General features: G+C 53.0%; 1 pseudogene; it reads left to right on the forward strand.

The window, feature by feature from the left end:
• Window positions 1-3,487: 3,487 nt before the first annotated feature.
• Window positions 3,488-14,586, forward strand: LOC141580611 (phospholipid phosphatase 2-like; annotated as a pseudogene).
• Window positions 14,587-18,413: the final 3,827 nt, after the last annotated feature.

Consider the following 18,413-nt stretch of genomic DNA (forward strand, 5'->3'; position numbering starts at 1 on the left):
CAGCGGCCCCGCGGTCCTGCAGTTTGCCGCCTTCCTTCTCCACGCGGGGACCCTTGAGCCCGGCACCACGGCGAGCGAACCGCACAGCATGGGTCAGGGCCCGGGGCTCCAGCCACACCGTCCCCGCGGAGCCCACACGCTCGCCCCACCCACTCCTCCCGGTGCCTCGGGCAGCTCCCCTCCCCTCTCCCTCCCCCTTCCTCCTCCCCCTTCCTCCTCCCCACCCTCTCCGTCCCTCCCCTCCCCACCTCTCCTCTCCTCTCCCACTCCCCTCCCCCCTACCCCACTCCCCCCATTCCACGCGGCGGGCTCCGCGGCCACGTGACCTGCAGCCTGGCCTGGACGCGCAGGGAGTGGCGTCGGGGGCCGCGGGCCTTCGTGCTGTTTGACATGCTGTGCTTGCTGGTCGGTAAGAGCCCTGGGGCCCCGAGTGTGGGGACCCTCCCGGGACAGACACTCCCGGATCCGCGCAGGTTCGCAGCAACCGGGTGGCTGCGTGCCCTCATCCCTCCGTGGACCCCGGAGGCCGCACCTCCCTCCTCCACGCACCGCGCGGCGCACACCTGCCAGGCCTCGGGGTCCCTGCGTCTTGGGCCCAGGGGGCTGGGGGGTCTAGGGGGTCTAGAAGCGCCCCAGGCATGGGAGCTGCCTCCCCGCCCGGCAGCAGGAAGTGGCCATGCAGGGGCCACGTACACCTCCCTCCTGCCATGACCGGCCTAGGCTGTGATTCACGCGGGAGGCGGGCCGGAGGGGTGGTAGCGGCTGTGGATCTCCCAGGACGTCTGCGCCTCCGCCCCCGGGTGGGTGCTCTGGGTGCTCGCGGAGGTGCTGACCTGGCCCTGGAGCCCAGCGCATCGGTGGGATCCGAACCCCTGTGCCACGGGCGGGGGAGACACTTGGAGAGCAAAGCTGGGTCCCAGGTTTCAGGGCTTCGGGAGACTCAAACCTGTCCTGCGGGTTTTCGGCCGGATAGGGGAAGCGGCGCCCCGAGGCCCCTCCCCCCACCAGGGTCCCGGAAACAAAAGCCAAGTGTTTGCTCTGTGGTTGAAGGGACAATGCCCGCCCCCCCACTACAGTTCTGTCACCGCGGGGGGCGGGGGTGCGCTCCTCCCCAGCGCGTTTCCTGGTTCTCTGGCCAAACCCTCTGATCTCCGAAGTAGACCCTCTTTAGGGGGGGCCGGGGACAGCACGAGGTCCCCGTGGGGTGTCTGCCAGCCCTGGGTGCCATGTCCTGAGCAGCTGTGCTGTCAGTTACTTAAACACGTGTGTGGCACTTTCTGGATGCCACAGCGCTCAGTAGCATCCAGATAACCGAAACGGTTCCCTTACAATGGCCTGTGAGGGAGGGGCAGCCGTGCGGAGTCGCCTGCTGGAGGCCACACAGCCGGGAGGTGCTGCCACGGGGGGTTGGGTGTGGCTGCTGTGTGCCCAGGGTGGTGGCCAGGCGGAGGGCACCTCCATCTGGAAGCTCCAGCCCGTCACAGTGCAGTCCACAGGTTCCAGAGGGGGCTGTGGGGGCAGCGTGAGGGCGGTAAGGCCCCCGGGGGTCAAATGAAGAGAAGGTGCCTGTTCCAGGGACCCCAGGGCGAGCTTTCTAGGCAGAGGGAAGCCCGGGGCCGGTTGTCACGGGGGTGTCTGAGCCTCTAGCTGGAGTTACTGGGGCAGGGAGGTAGGAAACGGAGGCCAACCGGTGTGAGCCTCCGCCTGCTGAGAGCCGCGGGGAGTGGCTGGAGTCCTGTGACCCTGACCTTCCACCTCGCGACAATTGCAGGAGCCTCCTCCCTGGTCTCTGTCCTCACAGTGGCGCCAGCCGCCCCTGCGCCGCAGCAGAAGCCGGGCTCTTACAGCGCAGCCCCCTCTGCCCCAGCGCTCGCCTCTCCAGGCACCGTCCTGCCTCCCCGCCCCTGCACTGCCCGTTCTATTCTGCATTCCCTCCGCCCTGTGAGGCAGGCCTCTGCTGTCTTCACTGCTTTATTTCCCCAGACTTAGCCAGCATCGAAGGCCTGCCTTGTCCTAGGACCCTTGCAGCTGACATGCAGGGAGGAGTGTGAGGCTCCCTGCCCCTCCTCAGACTCTCAGAATTCAGAGCCACCCTTTTTGGTCCTTGCCCTGCTGGGCCAAAGACGCCCTGCCTTCTTTTCTCTGTGGGGTAGACACCCCACGCTTTTGCTGTGCACCTACAGCGTGGAACAGGGAGCTGCCCCCGCCCCTGCTCTCTGTAGCTGACTCCCGCTTCCCTGGCTCCTCGGCTCAACAGGGCCTCGGGAGCCCCAGTGCCATGTGACACCTTCTGTAAGTGTGGAATTCAGGAGAATGTGCCTTTGATCCCTGAGTCACCGTGTGGCTGGCATGTGCCCTGGCATGAGAGTCAGTGACGGGCAGGGGCGAGCATGAAGGTACCTATGCTGTGCCCCTGCTTTGGTGCTTTCCTGACTTCTCTGGTCAGTTCTTAGGTTGAAATAAGTCCTGCCTGTTTTAACAGATGTTTATTAAACATCTGCCCTGGCCAGGCTCTGAGCAGCCTCCAGGGTCTCCGTCCTGAATACAATAGGCCACTCCTGATGCTGGCGGGTGGAGTGGGGGAGATTAAGTCCAGTGTCCCACAGGTGACTGCGTAATTCCACATGGGACAAGAGGGAAAGAGAGCAGACCTACCCTTTTATTTTATTTATTTATTTATTTATTTATTTTCTTTTTATAAATTGAGACAGAGTCTCGCCCTGTCACCAGGCTGGAGTGCAGTGGCGCGATCCTGGCTCACTGCAACTTCCATTTTCCGATTTCAAGCAATTCTCCTGCCTCAGCCTCCTGAGTAGCTGGATTACAGGCACGCGTGGCCACGCATGGATAAACATATTTTTCCTTTTATGAGAGGTATGCCGGTGTGGACAGCTGGGAGAGGAGATGAATCTGAGCGGAAATGAGAGTCACTTAAGTGTCCGGCACCTTGTCTCGCACCTGTAATCTTGGCACTTTGGGAGGCTGAGGCTGGGGAGTTGCTCCAGCCTGGGAGTTTGTGACCGGCCTGGTCAACATGAGACCCGTGTCTCTACTTTTAAAAATAGAAATAAGATACTTTGCGCAGAGAGAAGTGCCTGTGCAAAGGCCCTGAGGTGAGCATTTGCCCGGTTTGTTCAAGGAGCAGAGGGAGGGTTTGAGTGGGGAAGGGCCTGGTGATGGGAAAGGGGTGTTGCTTGGGCCTCCCAGAGGCTGTGAGAAGAGCTCTTTCTTACTGTCAGTGGGAGCAGCGGTGGGAGGCCTTGAGGCAGGGCAGGTATGGGGGCCCCACAGCCTAGCTGGTTGGAGAATGTCGCAGCTCTCAGGCCCTTCTCCCCCTCCAGCCTCCCAGCCGCTAGTGAACGCCCCGTATAAGTGAGGATTTTACTGCGGGGATGACTCCATCTGGTACCCCTTCCGGCCAGACACCATCACTTATGGGCTCATGGCCGGAGTCACCATCACGGCCACCGTCATCTTTGTAAGGCAGGAGGGGTTCAGGGGGACAAGGAGGGGGGCGGGATGGGGTACAGCCTAACCATGGGTTCCTGATGGGGGTGGCCCGGAGGTCTGTTGGGGGCTGGGGGACACAGCCTTGCCCCGAGTGGTACTTGTGGGTAATAGGAACCCCCTTTTGTTTTTTGAGATGGAGTTTCGCTCTTGTTGCCCAGAGTGCAATGGCAGGGTCTCCACTCACTGTAACTTCTGTCTCCTGGGTTCAAGTGATTCTCTTACCTCAGTCTCCCCAGTAGCTGGGACTACAGGCATGCGCCATCACACTGGCTAGTTTTGTAATTTTAGTAGAGATGGGGTTTCACCATGTTGGTCAGGCTGGTCTTGAATGCCCGACCTCAGGTGATCCACCCGCCTCAGCCTCCCACAGTGCTGGGATTACAGGCGTGAGCCACCGAGTCTATCTAGGGCCCTTTTAGAGTCCCCAGCTCTGCAGCAGCCTTGGGGAGGCCCGTGGGGAGGACTGAGGCACAGTGAGGGCCCATGGGCTGACCAGTACCCCTGCTGGTCGCTGCAGCTGCCCCATGCTCAGGTCATGGTGGGAGAAGCCTACCTGGTGCACAGGACTGGCTCTATTCCCGCTCCAACTTCAACAACTACTGGCTGCCGTGTACAAGGTGCTGGGGACCTTCCTGTTCAGAGTAGCCATGAGCCAGTCTCTGACAGACCTGGCCAAGTACACGATTGGCCACCTGCACCCCAACTTCCTGGCCGTCTATGACCCCGACTGGAGCCGGGTCAACTACTTGGTCTACATGCAGCTGGAGAGTGTGTGCAGGAAAAACGCTGCTGACGTCACTGAGGCCAGGTGAGTGTGGACGAGCAGCCTTCATTCTGGGGGGCAGTGGGAGCTGAAGAAGCTACAGAAGCCAGGTGGTGAGGAGCCAGCAGGCAGGTGGTCAGGCAGGAGCGGGGCCTCAGGGCTCCGGGTGCCCCGCAGACAGCAGGAGGCCAGGGGGAGTGTGCTCTGTCTCCCCCGAGTCTCAGCCCGCCCTCTTCTGCGCTGTCTTCTTACCATCTCTACTGATAGGTCTTTAAACGTTACAAGTCATCGTTGTCCTTTTTAAGAAATCAAAATATTGATTGACAAGGCTAGCGTAATGTCAGACCAAAAATAAATAAATAAATAAACCAAAATAAAATTTGTATAAAAGTCACCATTTCTTCCATTTTACTGTGTACAGTTCACTTTTAGTACATTCACAATGCTGTACATCCATCTCCTCTACCAAATTCCAGAATATTTTCATCTCATCAGAAGAAAACCCCTCAGCATGGGGAACATGGCAAAACCCCATCTTTATGACAATCAAAAAATTAGGCTGGGCTAGGTGGCTCACGCGTATAATCCCTGCACTTTGGGAGGCTGAGGCGGGTGGATTACCTGAGGTTGGGAGTTCGAGACCAGCCTGGCCAACATAGAGAAATCCTGTCTCTACTAAAAATACAAAATGAGTCAGGCATGGTGGCAAACGCTTGTAATCCCAGCCACTCGGGAGGCTGAGGCAGGAGAATGGCTTAAACCCGGGAAGTGGAGGTTGTGGTGAGCTGAGATTGTGTCATTGCAGTCCAGCCTGGGCAACAAGAGTGAAACTCCATCTCAAAGAAAAAAAAAATTAGCCAGGCCTGGTGGTGGGCACCTGCAGTCCCAGCTACTGGGGAGGCTGAGGCGGGAGCATCACTTGAACTCGGGAGGTAGAGGTTTCAGTGAGCCAAGATTGTGCTTACCCCAGGCTTGGTGACAGAGTAAGACCCTGTCTCAAAAAAAAAAAAGGAAAGGAAAGGAAACGAAGAACCCTTGTACCCATTAGCTGTCACTCCTCCCCCAGCCCCTGGCAACCACCGTTATCCTGTTTTCTGTCTGTAGATTTGCCTGTTCTCAATGTTTCATATAGATGGAATCATACACTATGTGGTCTTTGGTGTCTGCATTCTCTTTTTCTTTTTCTAATTTTTTTTTGAGATGGAGTTATGCTCTTGTTGCCCAGACTGGAGTGCAATGATGTGAGCTTGGCTCACTGCAACCTCCGCCTTCTGGGTTCAAGCGATTCTCCTGCCTCTGCCTCCTGAGTAGCTAGGACTACAGGCACCCACCAACACGCCTGGCTGATTTTGCATTTTTTACTGGAGACGGGGTTTCTCCATGTTGGTCAGGCTGGTCTCGAACTACTAACCTCAGGTGATCCACACACCTTGGCCTCCCAAAGTGCTGGGATTACAGGCATGAACCACTGTGCCCAGATTCTTTTTCTAATTAAAAAAATCTTGGGGGAGCGGTGTGCAAGATGGTTCACATATGTAACCCCAGCACTTTGGGAGGCTGAGGTGGGCAGATCACCTGAGGTGAGGAGTTCGAGACCAGCCCAGCCAACATGGTGAGAACCCATCTCTACTTAAAATACAAAAATTAGCTGGGTTTAGTGGTGCATGCCTATAATACCAGATGCTCAGGAGGCTGAGGCAGAGAATCGGTTGAACCTGGGAGGCAGAGACTGCAGTGAACCAAGACGGTGCCATGGCAGTGCAGTCTGAGTGAGAGAGTGAGACTCTGACTAAAAAAAAAAAAAAAAAAATTTGGTCCGACATGGTGGTTCACACTTGTAATCTCAGCACTTTGGGAGGCTGAGGTGGGCAGATCACTTGAGGCCAAGAGTTCGAAACCAACCTGATCAACATGGAGAAATCCCATGTCTACTAAAAATACAAAAATTAACCCGGCCTGGTGATGGACGCCTGTAATCCCAGCTACTCAGGAGGCTGAGGCAGAGAATCGCTTGAACCCAGGAGGCAGAGGTTGCAATGAGCCGACTATGCTCCAGTCCGGGAGACACGAGACTCTTTGTCTCAAGAAAAAAAATTGTTTTTGTTTTGCTTAAAGCTACAGGAAAAAGATAAATATAAAGAAAAAAGGCCGGGCGCGGTGGCTCAAGCCTGTAATCCCAGCACTTTGGGAGGCCGAGGCGGGTGGATCACGAGGTCGAGAGATCGAGACCATCCTGGTCAACATGGTGAAACCCCGTCTCTACTAAAAATACAAAACATTAGCTGGGCATGGTGGCACGTGCCTGTAATCCCAGCTACTCAGGAGGCTGAGGCAGGAGAATTGCCTGAACCCAGGAGGCAGAGGTTGCGGTAAGCCGAGATTGCGCCATTGCACTCCAGCCTGGGTAACAAGAGCAAAACTCCGTCTCAAAAAAAAAAAAAAAAAAGAAAGAAAAAAGAGGGTAAGTAGAATAAAAACAAAATTGTTTTTGTATGTTTTTACTGATTGAACACAGTGCATTCTTGTGTTTGGGAAGTTCATGTTGTAACGTTCTGTCCGTTTTTGCTTTATGTATTTTGGAGTTCTGTGGTTTACTACATTTACCTTTATAATTGCTATATCTTTTTGATAGATTGACCCTTTCATCATTATAGAATGATACATATGCGTTTTGTCTCAACAATTTTCGTCTTGATGTCCATTTTGTCTGATATTAATATAGCTATTCTGACTCTCTTTTCATTACTGTTTGCATGGAATATTTTTTTTTTTCCAATCTTGTACTTTAAACCTATTTATGTCTCTGACTCTAAAGTAAGTCTCTTATGCCTAGCATAACATTGGGCCATGTTTTTTATGTATTGTCCAGTCTCTGATTTTTTTTGAGGCAGAGGCTCACTTTGTCGCCCAGGCTGGAGGACGGTGATCTCAGCTCACTGCAGCCTTGGACTCCCAGGCCAAGCCATCTTCCAGCCTCAGCCTCCCGAGTGGCTAGGACTGGCTGCCACATTCAGCTACTGTTTATTTATGTTTTTTGTAGAAACAGGGTTTTGCCATGTTGCCCAGGCTGGTCTTACTCTTCAGCTCAAGCGATCCACCCTCTGTGGCCTCCCAAACTGCTAGGATTACAGGTGTTTGCCACCACGCCCAGCCAGATCTCTGACTTTTTATTCTTTTTTCCAGCATATGTTAATCTTTTTATTGAATTAAGGCATTTAACGAATATCTGACTTTCGGTTGGAGTGTTTAATCTATTGATAGTCAGTGTAATTACCAACAAGGAAGGCCCTCTGTCTTTTTGTGTAGGGTTTCCTAGGTTATGTCTTCCTTTTTCAGGTCCTTCCTTGTCACTGTCTTTTTTTTTTTTCCCCTTTACTTTTTTTTTCTTTTAGTGATGAGGGTCTTGCCATCTTGCCCAGGACTTGAACTCCTGGGCTCAAACCATCTCTGCCTTCCAAGTAGCTGGGACTACAGGCATACATTACCACATCTGGCTGGTTTTTACATTTTTTTTTCTTAGAAATAGGGTCTGACCATGTTGCCTAGGCTGATCTAGAATGCCTGAGCTCAAGCAGTCCTTCTGCCTTGGTCTCCCAAAGTGCTGGGATTACAAGCATGAGCCCCCAAGCCCATTCAGGCTAAATCATCTTTTTATCTCTTTTTTTTTTTTGAGACAGAGTCTGGCTCTGTTGCCCAGGCTGTAGTGCAGTGGTTCGATCTCGGCTCACTGCAACCTCCACTTCCTGGGTTCAAGCAATTCTCCTGTCTTAGCCTCTCCAGTAGCTGGAATTAAGACACCTTAATTCCACCACCTGGCTAATTTTTGTATTTTCATTTTTATTATTTTTATTTATTTTATTTTTTGAGACAAAATCTCACTCTGTCACTCAGGCTAGAGTGTAGTGTACAGTGGCATGATCTTGGCCCAGTGCAACCTCTGCCTCCTGGGTTCAAGTGATTCTCCTGCCTCAGCCTCCTGAGTAGCTGGGACTATGGGCATGTACCACCACATCCTGCTAATTTTTTTGTATTTTCAGTACAGATGGGGTTTCATCATGTTGGCCAGGCTGCTCTCGAACTCCTGATCTCAAATGACCCACCCACCTTAGCCTCCCAAAGTGCTGGGATTACAGATGTAAGCCACTGTGCCTGGCCCAGCTGAATAATCTTAACTGACCTATTTTCTTTGTTTTTTTTTTTTTTTGAGACAGAGTCTCACTCTGTCACCCAGGCTGGAGTGTAGTGGTGTGATCTTTGCTGTCTGCAACCTCTGCCTCCTGGGTTTAAACACTTCTCCTGCTTTAGTCTTCTGAGTGCTGGGATCACAGGCATGCACCACCACACCTGGACAAGTTTTGGACTTTTAGTAGAGACAGGGTTTCACCACATTGGCCAGGCTGGTCTCGAACTCCTGACCTCAGGTAAGGCGCCTGCCTCAGACTCCCAAAGCACTGGGATCACAGGCCTGAGCCACCACGCCCGACCTGTTTTATTTTGTTTTAAACTGGGTGTTTAGAATAGTATAATGTGGCCACTCTGGAAATAGGAGTCTCCCTCCTCTCCAGGGTGTGTTCTTTCTGTTTGTTGCAGTGATTATTTGTTTAATGGCTTTTCTGACTGTGATGAGTGGCCATCTCCTCCTGTTCTTTTAGCCTGGTGGTGAGCTAGTGATAGGACAGAGATTTCTTTAAACATCTCGAACAACAAAAACAAAAAACAAAACAAAACAAAACAAAACAAAAAACCCACAACACCCTCCCGAGTCAGTGGAAGGGGTCTGTGTGCCAGTGGGGTCCGCCTTTCCACGGTGAAGCAGGTTTTCTCTGCCTTCACTTTCACCTGCTGTTTGTGCAGCGCTGGAAGGCCAGCCCAGTGTGAGTGCGGGGCCCTCGCACGCCTCTTCCAAGCTCCTGCTCCACTCTGGTCTTGTAGGTTCCAAGCCTTCATTCCCCAGAGCGTTTTATTCCCTGGCCTTTCCTCCTATGCTGTTTGGCTCCTTTGTTTTTTTGCCTCATCTGCTCTCATGGCCCCAGGCAGCAGAGACTAACAAATCTGTTGTAAACATTTCCTACAAATGTCCTCCAGGTAGAACCTCAGCACTGGGAGAATGTCCAGTCAGGTGAGATCAAGATCAGCCCTCGAGCCATAGCCCAGTCCGCAGTTGCAAATAAGGCCCCTTCTCTGAACCTGTGCTGGGCGTGTGGTCTGTTACCCTGAGGCCACCACAGTGTAGGGGGTGCGAGAGGGACCAGGATGAGTTAAAATGCCACAAAGCTGTTTGTTCTGAGATCCAAATGGATTATCTATTTTTTTTTTTTTTTTTTTTGAGATGGGAGTCTCACTCTGTCACCCAGGCAGTGGCATGATCTTGGCTCACCCCAACCTCCACCTCACAGGTTTTCAAGTGATTCTCCTGCCTCAGCCTCCCGAGTAGCTGAGATTATAGGCATGTGGCACCACACCTGGCTAATTGTTGTATTTTTAGTAGAGACAGTGTTTCACCGTGTTGGTCAGGCTGGTTTCAATCTCCTGACCTTGTGATCTGCCTACCTCGGCCCCCCGAAAGTGAGGGGATTACAAGTGTGAGCCACCGCTCCTGGCCTCAACTGGATTATATCAATCAAGTGTTCTTCTGGTTCCCGCAAGCTTTGGATTAGGTCCAAAAAAGTTGATTGTGGCCGGGCACGGTGGCTCACGCCTGTAATCCAAGCACTTTGGAGGCCAAGGCAGGCAGATCACCTGAGGTCGGGAGTTCAAGACCAGCCTGACCAACATCATGAAACTCCGACTTTAAAAAAAAAAAAGATTATGACTTTTTTTGTCAGTTTTTTGCTTCCTATTTTCAGTGTTTCATTCATGTCCTTCATGGAATCTCGAATTTATATAAAAAGAAATCTCCCCTCAGTTCCACAGATGGGAGAAAACCCTGAAAAGAAACGCAGTGAAAACGAAATCAGTTTTACCTGCTTGCTGGACACTACCGTCCGCCCTGGGTGTTGGGTTCAGGACTCAGAGTCTTCACGGGTGAGGCGTCTCATGCCACAGCCCCAACTGGAGACTCTGATTCCATCATTAGATAACTGGAAAGGACAGAGGGAGCAGCCTTTGCTCCTGGGATTTGGTGGCCTGTAACATTGGCAGCTCCCGTGTTGACCCCTCACTTCTGCGGGAGGGGCGGGGGCGAGGGGAGGTTGGAAAATGCTTACTGAGCCACCTGCCCTCTGACCTGCTGCCTCTCCTTCCCCAGGTTGTCGTTCTACTCGGGACATGCCTCCTTTGGGATGTACTGTGTGGTGTTCCCGGCAGTGAGTCCGTTTTTCCAGGGCTCGCTTGTCAAGTCACTCCCTTTCCTGGACCTCAGTTTTCCCAAAATAAGTGGGTCGTGGTGGTGATGGGCGCGCTCACTGACTTGTTTGTAAAGACAGGAGGCCCTGGGCTGGCCGGTTTTGTGCCCCCGGCCTCGGAGCTGCCATCTGTGCGGTGGGCGTAGGAGGGCCTGGCAGGGCACAGGCTGAGGCGCCCTCTCCCATCCCAGCTCTACCTGCAGGCGCGGCTCTGCTGGAAGTGGGCGTGGCAGCTGCGGCCCACGGTCCAGTTCTTCCTGGTGGCCTTTGTCCTCTATGTGGGCTACACCCGCGTCTGGTCACAAACACCACTGGAGTGACGACCTTGCTGGCCTCCTGCAGGGGGCGCTGGTGGCTGGCCTCACCGTGAGCTTCTGACCCTGATTCACCTGCTGTGCTGTCCAGAGACCACTCCCTGCCCAACCTTGGTCCTGCCCTGCACACTGTTGCCCCACGGAGTCCTCCCCTGGGACCCTTCCTCCAGCCCTGGTCCTTCCCTGGGATCCCTCCTTCCCCCTGTTTCTCCCCTGGGACCCCTACCCCCAACCTCAGTCCATCCCTGGACCCCTCCTTCCCTGGGACCCCTCTTTGCCCCAATTCCTCCCCTGAGACTCCTTCCCCAACCCCAGTCCATACCTGGGACACCTCCTCCCCTCAATTCTCCTCTGGAACCCCTTCCCCCCAACCTCAGTCCTTCCCTGGGACACCCTTTTCCCCCCATTTCTCCTCTGGGACCCCCCAACCCCTGTCCATCCCAGGGCCCTTCCCTCCCCTCCCACATCCTCCCCTAGGATGCCTTCCCCCAACCCCGGTTCTTTCCTGGACCCCTCCCTTCTCCCCATTTCTCCCCTGGGACCTCTTCCCCCAACCCCAGTCCTTTCTGGGACCCCTCTTCCCTGCGTTCCTCCCCTGAGACTCCTTCTCCCAACCAGTCCATACCTGGGACTCCTCCTCCCCCAATTTTCCTCTGGGATCCCTTCCCCCCAACCCCAGTCCTTCCCTGGGACCCCATCTCCCCCTGTTTCTCCTCTGGGAACCCCCAAGCCCAGTCCATCCGTGGACTCCTGCCTCCCCGCCACGTCCTCCCCTGGGATGCCTTCCCCCAACCCGTTTTTCCCTGGACCCCTCCCTTCCCTCCATTCCTCCCCTCCTGGGACCCCTTCCCCTAACCCCAGTCCTTCCCTGGACCCCTCCCTTCCCCCATTTCCTCCCCTGGGACCCTTTTCCCCAACCCCAGTCCATCCCTGGGACCCCTCCTCCCTCCATTCCTCCTCTGGGACCCCTTCCCCCAACCCCAATCTATCCCTGGACCCCTCCCTTCCCCCCACATCCTCCCCTGGGACCTCAGTTCTTCCCTGGACCCCTCCCTTCTCCCCATTCCTCTGCTGAGACTACTTGCCTCAACCCCAGTCCTTCCTTGGTCCCCTCCCTTCCCCCATTCCTCCCCTGGACCCCTCTCACCAAACCCAGTCCTTCCCTGGACACCTTCTTCCCCCAGTTCCTTCCCTGGGTCTCCTCCCTGCACACCGCAGCCCTTCCCTGGGCCTGTCAGCGCCCCAGTGCTCTCCACTGGTCCTCCACTAAGAGGGCTCTCTTTCCCCACAGGCACTCTTCCTCTCATGGCCCACCTGGGACCCTCTTTTTCCCCCTCCTGCTCATGTCCATGACCCTGATGCCTGCCCAGCCCCTGCCTAGTCTCACCTTCCTCCACTCTGCCAGGTCAGCTCCATCTCAGACTTCTTCAAAGCCCAACCCCCACAGCACTGCCCAAAGGAGGAGGAGCTGGAACGGAAGCCCAGCCTGTCACTGACAGTGACCGTGGGCGAGGCTGACCACAACCATATGGGTACCTGCACTCCTCCTCCTGAGGCTGGACCCTGAACAGGCAGGGAGTGGCTGTGAGCCCAGCTGAGGCCAGCCCCCCACGTGGTCCGTCTGGCCCTGGGTAGGCAGTGAGGGCTCTGGATGGGCTCCAGGAACCCTGAGTAGGCTCTGCTGCCCCCTGCCCTGCACTGGACCAGAGGTCTGGGGAGGCCTAGGTAGCCCTGAGCATTTGGAGGGGGACCTGTTCCCATAGCTCCCCAATATCCCCATTCTTTTATGGGGTTAAGGAAGGAACTGTTTTGTAAAATGTAATGCACATGTGGTTTTTAGTAAAATAGGGCATTGGTTTGACGAGTGGTCTCAGTGCCTCCTCTGTTCCCTACGGCCGTTCTGGGACAGGGTTCCCCCTGTCAGAGGGCTCCGCAGAGCTCAGGCATCAGGCAGACTTACCCGTTGTGACAGTGGAGGGCAGCAGCCAAGCCCGCCCCTTGTGTTTCTCCCTGCAGGGCACTGGGGTCCAGGGTCAGATGGGTCAGCACACCCCTGCCCTCTGCTCATGTCCACCCTGTGCACCTGGGGGCCATACTTCTGAAATGGGTAATTCAGGGGCTGGTTTCCCTGAAGCGATGGCAGAACACACAGAGCTTACTTTTTCAACAGAAGGGTAAAGGGCACATTTGTTTTTTGTATGGGCGGTAACTTAAGTGTCTGCTGATGTTTTGTTTGCACCTGGAACCTCTCTTATTCCCTCACCCTGCAGGGTGTTCCTATCAGGCCTTAGCCTATGGGAAGGGTGGTGTAGCCCTGGGGGCAAAAGTGCAGCCTTGGAGCCCCACCCAAGGGGCCGAGATGGAGACCTGCTCTTGGTGGACGGGAAGGAAGGTGACCCAGACCCTGCGGAACCCCAGCTGAACATCAGGGACTTGCCTCCATGCAGGTGTCAGACGGGATCCTGGCCAGGAAAGTCACACTGAAGCCTCCCAGGTATCCTAGGGTGCTGCAGCAGGCAGTGACACCTGAGGACTAAGGACGCTGTGTCTGGGTTCAGAATGAGTCTCTGGCAGTGAGTGGGAGAGAGGTTCCCAGCCAGATCCCACAGGGAGAGTCACTGCATCAGGAGTAAATGGGAATGACCCAGGTGCCCTGACAGCAGCCAACACCTCCGTCTCCTCCCCAGGCACAATGGCCTTGAAAGCCAGGACCACAGTGAGGGTTGAGCGCGAGTCTGTGGGAGCAGCAGCAGTGCACAGGACTCCGGAGTTGTCTGCTGGGGGCAAGTGGCCGTTTTGGGACGAGTGGTGAAGACTGAGGAGTGGAGGATGTTTGGAGTGAGGGAGAGGACGTGGCCGAGTCTGGCAGCTGGCCTCGGCCGGGGGAGTCTCAGTGCTTCAGAAAGAGCATGTGCACCCCACAGCTGTGAGAGCAGAGAAAGAAAGGGCTGCACTGACCAGAGCCATCCCCAGAGGGTGCTCAGGAGCCAAGAGGGCCCAGCTGTGGGAACCGGTGGCCTGTCTCTCCGCTTGGGTGCTGCCCAGCTGGGCTACACACACATTGCTCTGCATCTGTTGGGAAAAGCCGGGACGCAGGGTGTCAGGCTCGGAAATTCTCACAGGTTCCCAGTACCAAGATGGCAGGCAGGGCGGCAGTTAGGACACATTTCTCCACCCACACGGAGCTCTGAGGAAGCTCTCTTGCATAATTTTGGGTTTACACTGCCCACACCCTTATGGTTTCATGGAAAAAAATAATATTTTCTCTCGTTGTACAAGGAGGATTTTTTTTTCTGTTGTTTCTCACAGGAAACTCAGATTCTTAGCCTCGTAAATATCATTTCCCATGGCTGTGTCCTTGTGGCCTGGCATTTCTCCCACCTTCTGAGGTTAATTGGTTTTTGAAGACCTCCTCCTGGCTGGGCACAGTGGCTCACACCTGTAATCCCAGCACATTGGGAGGCCGAGGTGGGTGGATCACAAGGTCAGGAGATCGAGACCATCCTGGCCAACATGATGAAACCCCGTCTCTACTAAAAATGCAAAACTTAACTGGGCGTGGTGGTGGACACCTGTAATCCCGGCTATTCAGGAGGCTGAGGCAGGAGAATTGCTCAAACCCAGGAGGCAAAAAAAAAAAAAAAAAAAAAGGAAACTCCCCCTGAGTATTTGATGATATGCAGGATTTTTTTGAATGTGTAAGCTACCATATGTTATTCTGTTTTTTCTGGTTTTGTGGTAAACCATACATTGTTTTTTAGACACAGGGTCTCATTCTTTTCCCCAGGTTAGAGTGCAGTGGTGCAATTACTGCTCACTGCAGCCTCGACTTTCCAGGCTCAAGCGATGCTCCTGCCTCAGCCTCCCAAGTAGCTGGGATTACAGGTGTCCTCCACCATGCCCAGCTAATTTTTGTATTTTTAGTAGAGATGCCATGTCACCATGTTGGCCAGGCTGGTCTCGAACTCCTGACCTCAGGTGATCCACCCGCCTCAGCCTGCCAAAGCGCTGGGATTACAGGTGTGAGCCACCACACCTGGCTATTTGTTCCTCAACTGAATTTCTGTTTGAATTGAAACAACATAAGATCCTAATTTCGATAAAATTTTTTACATTTTTTACGTTAGTTGCTAGAACCCGATGCAGCGTTTACTCAACCTCACCCAGCAGTGGTGTGGCCTGTGGCCTTCTGGACAGCATTGGGGATGGGGACTTGGGGGTGCGTGAGCCCCCAGGATGGCTCAGCAGTGCGTTTTGGGCCTTTTTCCAGAGGCTTCTTAGCCCCAAGCCTGATTGTCTACCCCCAGTCTCCTCAACAGCGAGAGGCACATTGTCCTCTTGTGTAGAGAATCTTAGTTCTGTCTCTTGCCGCATATTTTTAGGAGCTGGACAGCTCCCAGCTCCCATCCCCTGTCTCAGAAATCACTTCTCAAGTAATACCCTGCCACAGCATTTTGTTAGCCTGTTTTGTTGTTGTTCTTTGTTTGTTTTGAGATAGGGTTTCGCTCTTCTTGCCCAGGCTGGAGTGCAGTGGCACGACCTCAGCTCACTGCAACCTCTGCCCTCCAGGGTCAAGCAATTCTCCTGCCTCAGCCTCCAGAATAGCTGAGATTACAGGCACCTGCCCCCATGCTCAGCTAAGGTTTTTGTTATTTTTAGTAGAGATGGGGTTTCACCATGTTGGTCAGACTGGTTTTAAATTCCTGACCTCAAGTGGTACACCCGCCTCAGCCTCCCAAAATGCTGGGATTACAGGCATGAGCCACTGCACCTGGCTGAGCCTCTTTTGTGACAGCTGTGATTCGTTGGATCTAAGCCCAGTTTTGTTTTTACTCTGGCTTGCTGTTTTATAAGCAGGTGGCCTAGTTTAGACATTTTAACGGCATTACAGGGATGGGAAATCCCTGGGAAGAATTAGCTGGCCAGGCAAGGTGTGTGGTGAGGGCATTGCATGGAAGGTGGAAGTTTTTGTTATTTGGAATTACTAAGTTACATCAATGGAATTTTTGAATGAATTAGCCGAGTGAGTGAATGGATGACTGAGTAAAGAAGACTTACCTGAAGCCGGATGTGGTGACTCACACCTGTAATCCCAGCCTGACCAACGTGGAGAAACCCCGTCTCTACTAAAATATATATATATAAATATATATTTACATTTATAATAAATATAGATTGCACCCAAGCCAGGGTGACAGTATGAGAATCTGTCTCAAAAAAAAATAAATAAATAAAAAATAAAGAGGTTTGCAAAAATGTAAAACAAATGTTTTTTATTACTCTTCTCAGTAAATTTGTTTTTTGTTTTAGAAAATATAGGTTTTATCCATTTAAAATCATGTTATTTATGTTAACATGTAGTTTGCTGTATTTTTATTTTCTTTATTTTTGAGACAGGGTCTCGCTGTGTTGCCCAGGCTGGAATGCAGTGGCACAATCATGGCTCACTGCGGCCTTGACCTCCAAGCTTCAAGTGATTTTCCCGGCTCAGCCTCCCTCCCAAGTAGCAGGGACCACAGGCATGCGCCACTACAATTGGCTCATGTTAAATTTTTTTTGTAGAGATGGGGTTTCACCATGTTGCCCAAGCTGGTCTTGAACTCCTGAGTTCAGGCAATCCATCTGCCTGGGCCTCCCAAATTGCTAGGATTAAAGGCGTGAGCCACTGTGCCTGGCTTAATAATTTTTTTAAAGTATAAAGATATCCTGAGGCTGGGTGCAGAGGCTCACGCCTGTAATCCCGGCACTTTGGGAGGCTGAGGCAGGTGGATCACGAGGTCGGTGTTCAAGACCAGCCTGGCCATGATGGTGAAATCTCATCTCTGAGAAATACAAAAATTAGCTGGGCGTGGTGGCAGGTGCCTGTAATTCCAGCTACTCGGGAGGCTCAGGCAGAGAAATGCTTGAACCTGGGAGGCGGAGGTTGCAATGAGCCAAGATTGCACTACTGCACTCCAACCTGGGCGACAGAGCAAGACTGCGTCTCAAAAAAAATAAGAAAAAATAGATATCCTGAGACCAAAAAAAATTGAAAACCACTGCTATGGGCAGTGTCTGGTGCACAGAAAGTGATTAGTAAGTGTGGGCTTAATCAAAGGAGTTTTTTATTTTTATTTATTTTATTTTTTTTGAGACGGAGTTTCATTCTTGTTACCCAGGCTCGAGTGCAATGGTGCGATCTGAGCTCACCGCAACCTCTGCCTCCTGGGTTCAGGCAATTCTCCTGCCTCAGCCTCCTGAGTAGCTGGGATTACAGGCACACACCACCATGCCCAGCTAATTTTTTGTATTTTTAGTAGAGACGGGGTTTCACCATGTTGACCAGGATGGTCTCGGTCTCTTAACCTTGTGATCCACCCGCCTCAGCCTCCCAAAGTGCTGGGATTACAGGCTTGAGCCACCGCGCCCAGCCCTATTTTTATTTTTTTTAAATAGAGATGGGGGTGTCACCATGTTGGCCAGGCTGGTCTCGAACTCCCGACCTCAAGTGATCCACCCATCTCGGCCTCCCAAAGTGCTGGAATTACAGGTGTGAGCCACCGCGCCTGGCTAATCAAAAGAGTTTTAACTCTGCATTTTGATGTGGCCATTTGGAGAATGGTTTCATGGGTGTGGAGGGCAGACTTAATGATTGACAGGTGAGGAGAGCAATGGGGTTAGGCATAGAGGACTACTTTGTACATTTGGCAGGAAAGTGAAGGAAGAAGAGAAAACAGAAGCTACAGCTAGGATCAGAGCTGAGAGGATGATTTTTACAGTGTAAACTCTTGACTGCTCGTGTTTATAGGCCAATGGAGAATGAGAAATTGAAAACAGAGAAGTTATCTTGTGGCTGGGCATGGTGGCTCACATCTGAAATCCCAGCAGTTTGGGAGGCTGAGGTGGGTGGATCACCTGAGGTCAGGAGTTCCAGACCAGTCTAGTCAATATGGCGAAACCCCATCTCTATTAAAAATACAAAAAGACGGCCGGGCGCGGTGGCTCAAGCCTGTAATCCCAGCACTTTGGGAGGCCGAGGCGGGTGGATCACGAGGTCGAGAGATCAAGACCAACCTGGTCAACATGGTGAAACCCCGTCTCTACTAAAAATACAAAAAAATTAGCTGGGCATGGTGGTGTGTGCCTATAATTCCAGCTACTCAGGAGGCTGAGGCAGGAGAATTGCCTGAACCCAGGAGGCGGAGGTTGCGGTGAGCCGAGATCGTGCCATTGCACTCCAGCCTGGGTAACAAGAGCGAAACTCCGTCTCAAAAAAAAAAAAAATACAAAAAGAGAAAAATTAGCTGGGCATGGTGGCATGTGCCTGTAATTCCAGCTACTCTGAAGGCTGAGGCAGGAGAATCGCTTGAACCCAGGAGGCAGACGGAGGTTGCAGTGAGTCGAGATTATACCACTGCTCTCCAGCCTGGGCAACCAAGCAGGACTCCATTTCAAAAGAATGGAGAAGCCATCTTGCAAACACCTCATCAATAACCATTTCCC

The sequence above is a fragment of the Saimiri boliviensis genome, chromosome 12 (assembly GCF_048565385.1).
Source record: "Saimiri boliviensis isolate mSaiBol1 chromosome 12, mSaiBol1.pri, whole genome shotgun sequence".
NCBI lineage: Eukaryota > Metazoa > Chordata > Mammalia > Primates > Cebidae > Saimiri > Saimiri boliviensis.